Source organism: Etheostoma cragini, chromosome 19 (assembly GCF_013103735.1).
Source record: "Etheostoma cragini isolate CJK2018 chromosome 19, CSU_Ecrag_1.0, whole genome shotgun sequence".
Taxonomy (NCBI): domain Eukaryota; kingdom Metazoa; phylum Chordata; class Actinopteri; order Perciformes; family Percidae; genus Etheostoma; species Etheostoma cragini.
In genome coordinates this window covers 411,881-416,959 of record NC_048425.1, presented here as the reverse complement: position 1 = coordinate 416,959, position 5,079 = coordinate 411,881, and the positions used below count along the sequence as shown (strand labels likewise).

The following is a 5,079-nucleotide window of genomic DNA, read 5'->3' as shown; positions in this document are numbered from 1 at the left end:
CACACACACACACACACACACACACACACACACACACACACACACACACACATCTACACACCTGCTCATCAGATACACACACACATCTACACACCTGCTCATCAGATACACACACACATCTACACATCTGCTCATCAGATACACACACACATCTACACATCTGCTCATCAGATACACACACACATCTACACACCTGCTCATCAGATACACACTCACACACACACACATCTACACACCTGCTCATCAGATACACACTAACTTTAATGTAAAAAAGAAGAACCGGTTGCGTTAATAACTGTGGAAGTTGTGGAATTTCAGTTAGCCTAAGCTAACGTAAGCTAACGTTAAGCTAACGTTAAGCTAACGCTAAGCTAACGTGAGGCGTCGAGGTTAAAACGTTACATGGGCGCGTAACCTTATCTCGTTATATTTATATACATATATATAATTATCCTGTTCAAATGTGTACTCACCTAGTCCCGTAGACCTGAACGGGGTTTTGTCTGTTTCACTAAACGGACCCAAACGATTGAAACTCGGACCGTTGTTGTTCTCCGTGTCCATGGTAACAGCCAGACCCGATGACGTTGAAATGTTGCGTTCAAGTGCTCTAACGGTCCAGTCGTTTAAAGCTTAAATGCGGGCCATCCTTCATCAATTCCCACAGCGATACCTCAACCAATGTGTCCCCCAGGAAGACGGGTATGAGCCCTGTGGTTGGTGTGGTCGGGGGTTTGATTCCCGCTGTAGTAGGCCTACATTAACCCTGACAGAGGCATCTAACCCCAGTAGGATTTTCTAATTACTGTGTCTTCTTTACGCTTTCTGTTATTTAAAACCATTATAATCCATCTCTAGCTCGTTAGGGTGTAGTCGTGGTGTTATTCACCTTAATTAAAACCATTCCTACTCTTCTTACTACTTAAAGAGGAACTGAACTGAAAAGAAAAACATGTTGATAACTTGTTGTTTATGATAATTACAAATGAATTACACAAAAAAATGTAATTAAAAAAAATCAATACAGCTTTTTTTTTTTTTTTTTTTTAATTAACACAAAAAATTCGTTTTTTTTTTTTTTAATATTGCGTGTCAGTATTTGAACGTTGACAATATGGATGACGTCACTGGCGTGGTTGGACCTGAAGGTATCTAGGCAACGGCTATAGCATCTTATATACACACGAAAATATTATAAACACACGAAAATGAGTCATTTTATCGGTCTGCCCTGTACTGAAGACCTGAAGGTCTCAGGTTTTAAAAATTACATAATATTTTTACACGTTTTTTTTTTTACATTATCTTTATATAACATTGTTTATTTTACATTACATTTTTTACATTATTACTTTAACATATTTTTTTTTCATTATATTTTTTTTTACATAATATATTTTGCTCCACCACTTTGTTTATATTACATTAGCACCTTTCTCTCTCTCTCAGTTGTTTCTCTAGCTCGCTCCACCCCTTTGTTTTGTGCTTTTTGGAACCTAAACGTTGCCAGCTTATTCTTTTTTTAGTTATTTTTATTTTTTCAGCTGATTGTCAAAAAGTCGCCCGGTGTGAACATGTGGACCAGACTACGACGTTCAGTCTCCTCGAAACAGGAAGTGAGTCATAATTACAACACGACAACAATCCTCGACTGACGATAAATCTTTTATTATCAAAGTTCCAACTCTCAACAACAACGCTAACATCGGGGTTCGGCTCCTTCTCCTCGGAGCGTTAGGGAATGCAAATCTTCCAGAAACAGACTTTAAATCGGACGCCGTTTCCATGATTTCCATTGATGAAAAAATTAAGTCCACGGGTCAACTGTTTGAGGAAGTTGCAGTCCTTTAAGGAGAACACGGATGTGGTTAAAATGTTTTTTATGTCAGTCATATGTAGTGTTTGGAGATACTGTGTGGTGGGGTGGGGGGGGGGAATGCTGGGGTAACTGAGAAGGCCAGAATTGATAGAGTGACTAAAAGGGCTGGGAATATGGTGGGAGAGTTAAATACAGTGGATCAGGTATATGACGATCATCTGGTAAAAATGACTCAGGAAATAACGAGGGACCCGGGTCACCCCCTTCATGGTAATCTGTCCGTCAGGGTCATAGAGCGCAGTGGTAGGCTAAGACCTCCTGTGGTAGGCTACGACCTCCTGTGGTAGGCTAAGACCTCCTGTGGTAGGCTAAGACCTCCTGTGGTAGGCTACGACCTCCTGTGGTAGGCTAAGACCTCCTGTGGTAGGCTAAGACCTCCTGTGGTAGGCTAAGACATCCTGTGGTAGGCTAAAACCTCGTGTGGTAGGCTAAGACCTCCTGTGGTAGACTAAGACCTCCAGTGGTAGACTAAGACCTCCTGTGACTCAAACAAAGCGGTATGCTCTTTCTTTTATCCCTCAGGCTATTAGGCAGCACAACAAGCACTTTAAACGTACATTTGCATGAGTTTTTATTTATTTTTATTTTATTTTTCTCATTGTATTTATGTATAATATTGTAGTGTATTTGTGGTACTGTATTTAAATTCTTTTATGGGTAAGATGGTGAGTGTGAGCATTGTAATTTCCATTTTTATGGATGAAATAAACTTGACTTGATGGAGATTCGGTGGATTCGGTTTCAGCGATTCATTCATTTTTATTATTATTATTTTTTTTTTACAATAAAGAACGACAAAGACAAAAAACTGAGCCCGGCGTCTCAATACTTAAACATTTTCACTTGAAAATGTAACTTAAACAGTTAAGTACAGAAAGACATTTACAACAACAACAATAATAATAATAATAATAATGATAATAATAATAATAATGATCAATACTTGAAGATAAATGTATTATGTTTGGCACAAACAGCAGTGACTCTCGTCCAATAGCAGTTTAGGTAAAAACAACCTCAAAAAGGCCCAAAACGCAAATAATCTCAATATTTATACATATTTATACTCGTTTCATCCGTTATACACGCCTGACGGGAAGAAGCACCAAAACACCTCGGGAAAAACTAATAACTCAAAACAGGTGCCAGAAAACGTAAACAAAAACCCCCAAAACCTCGAAAAATAAATAAATAAAATAAAATAATAGTATATATATATATATATATATATATATTTATATATAAATAAGAAAAGGCACCAAGAAGCAACGAAAACAATGAAAAAAAAAACTTGAACAAAAACTTGAAATCGAGAAAAGAAAACGAGACACACACACACACACACACACACACACACACACACACACACACACATATAAGAAAAGATGCCAAGAAAGTTAGAAAAGCACCAAAACCCCCCAAAAAGAAAGAGAAATGATCAAAAAAAAGGGGCAAAAATGCTTCAAAAAGCAACAAAAACATCGAATAACCAACAAACTAAATAAGGCGCCAAAAAAAACAAAATGTCAGAAGGAGCATGCGGCCGCGTTAAGCCTCCTCAGGGGGTTTTTTTGGGTGTAAAAGTCAGTATTTCCCAAAAAGACGTCATCGGGTTCATTCTGTTGTATTTCCAGGAAGATAAACGCCGTTCTTCCCGCTCCTCGTTTACGTCCCGTGACCCTTCAGGGCCTCCGTAGTTCAGCAGCTCCACGCCCGACAGACGTCGTTTTCACGACGTTTTCTCGTCGATAAATCAGAGTTAACGAGTTCTGACTCCTCCTCTTCCTGTTTCCTTGGAGCCACAGTTTGGTTGTTAGCGGCGGCTTCGAAGCTCAAGAACGTTCTGCAGAAAGAGGAGAAGAAGTCGTGGATTGACGCCGTTATTCCGCCGTTATTCCGCCGTTATTCTGCCGTTATTCCATCATTATTCTGCCGTTATTCCGCCGTTATTCCGCCGTTATTCTGCCGATATTCAGCCGTTATTCCGCCGTTATTCTGCCGTTATTCTGCCGTTATTCCGCCGTTATTTGCCGTTATTCTCCCGTTATTCTGCTGTTATTCCGCCGTTATTCCGCCGTTATTCCGCCGTTATGCCGCCGTTATTCTGCCGTTATTCTGCCGTTATTTGCCCGTTATTCTGCCGTTATTTGCCGTTATTCCGCCGTTATTCCTCCGTTATTCCTCCGTTATTTGCCCGTTATTCTGCCGTTATTTGCCGTTATTCCGCCGTTATTCTGCCGTTATTCCGCCGTTATTCTGCCGTTATTCCTCCGTTATTTGCTGTTATTCCGCCGTTATTCCGCCGTTATTCTGCCGTTACTCCTCCGTTTTTCTGCCACTATTCCTCCGTTATCTCTCCGTTATTCTGCCGTTATTCCTCCGTTATTCTGCCGTTATTCCTCCTGGTTGCTCATTGTCCTCCCGGCGGTCGGCTAGCGCTCGCGGCTGCAGCTAACGATTATCTTCTGGATGAAGGGATGAGTGCTCGGGTCTCTAAAACATCAGAAAACGGTGAGAAATGCGGATCAGTGTCTCCCAAAAAGCCTCTAAACGCGTCTCTGGTCCACCGATCCAAAGATGTTCGGCGTCTGTCCCGAGGAGACGAGACACTAGAAGACATTCACGTTTAACACGCGGACATGTTTTCTCAGTTTGAGCTGTAAAAGCGAATTTATCGTTTCGTAAATTAATATTAAAACTGTTCAAAACAAAAACAGCAAACACCGGAAAATCACAAAAACAATGTTAAAAACGTGTAAACGTAGAAAAAGAGCGTCAAAAATGTAGAAAAAGAGCGACAAAAATGTAGAAAAAGAGCGACAAAAATGTAGAAAAAGAGCGACAAAAACGTAGAAAAAGAGCGACAAAAATTTTGAGAAAGAGCGACAAAAATGTAGAAAAAGAGCGACAAAAATTTAGAGAAAGAGCAACAAAAATGTAGAAAAAAGAGCAACAAAAATGTAGAAAAAGAGCGACAAAAAGGTAGAAAAAGAGCGACAAAAATGTAGAGAAAGAGCGACAAAAATGTAGAAAAAGAGCAACAAAAATGTAGAAAAAGAGCGACAAAAATTTAGAGAAAGAGCGACAAAAACGTATAAAAAGAGCGACAAAAATTTAGAGAAAGAGCAACAAAAAGGTATAAAAAGAGCGACAAAAACGTAGAAAAAGAGCGACAAGTCTCCATTGTGTCCCCCCCTCCT

The 5,079-nt window shown here is 39.8% G+C and overlaps 1 protein-coding gene across 1 annotated transcript in view; it reads left to right on the top strand.

Annotated features, from left to right (window-relative positions):
- LOC117935155 (zinc finger protein 2-like) overlaps nucleotides 1-5,079 on the top strand; it is a 27,595-nt gene that overhangs the window by 2,554 nt on the left and 19,962 nt on the right. The window lies entirely within an intron of this gene.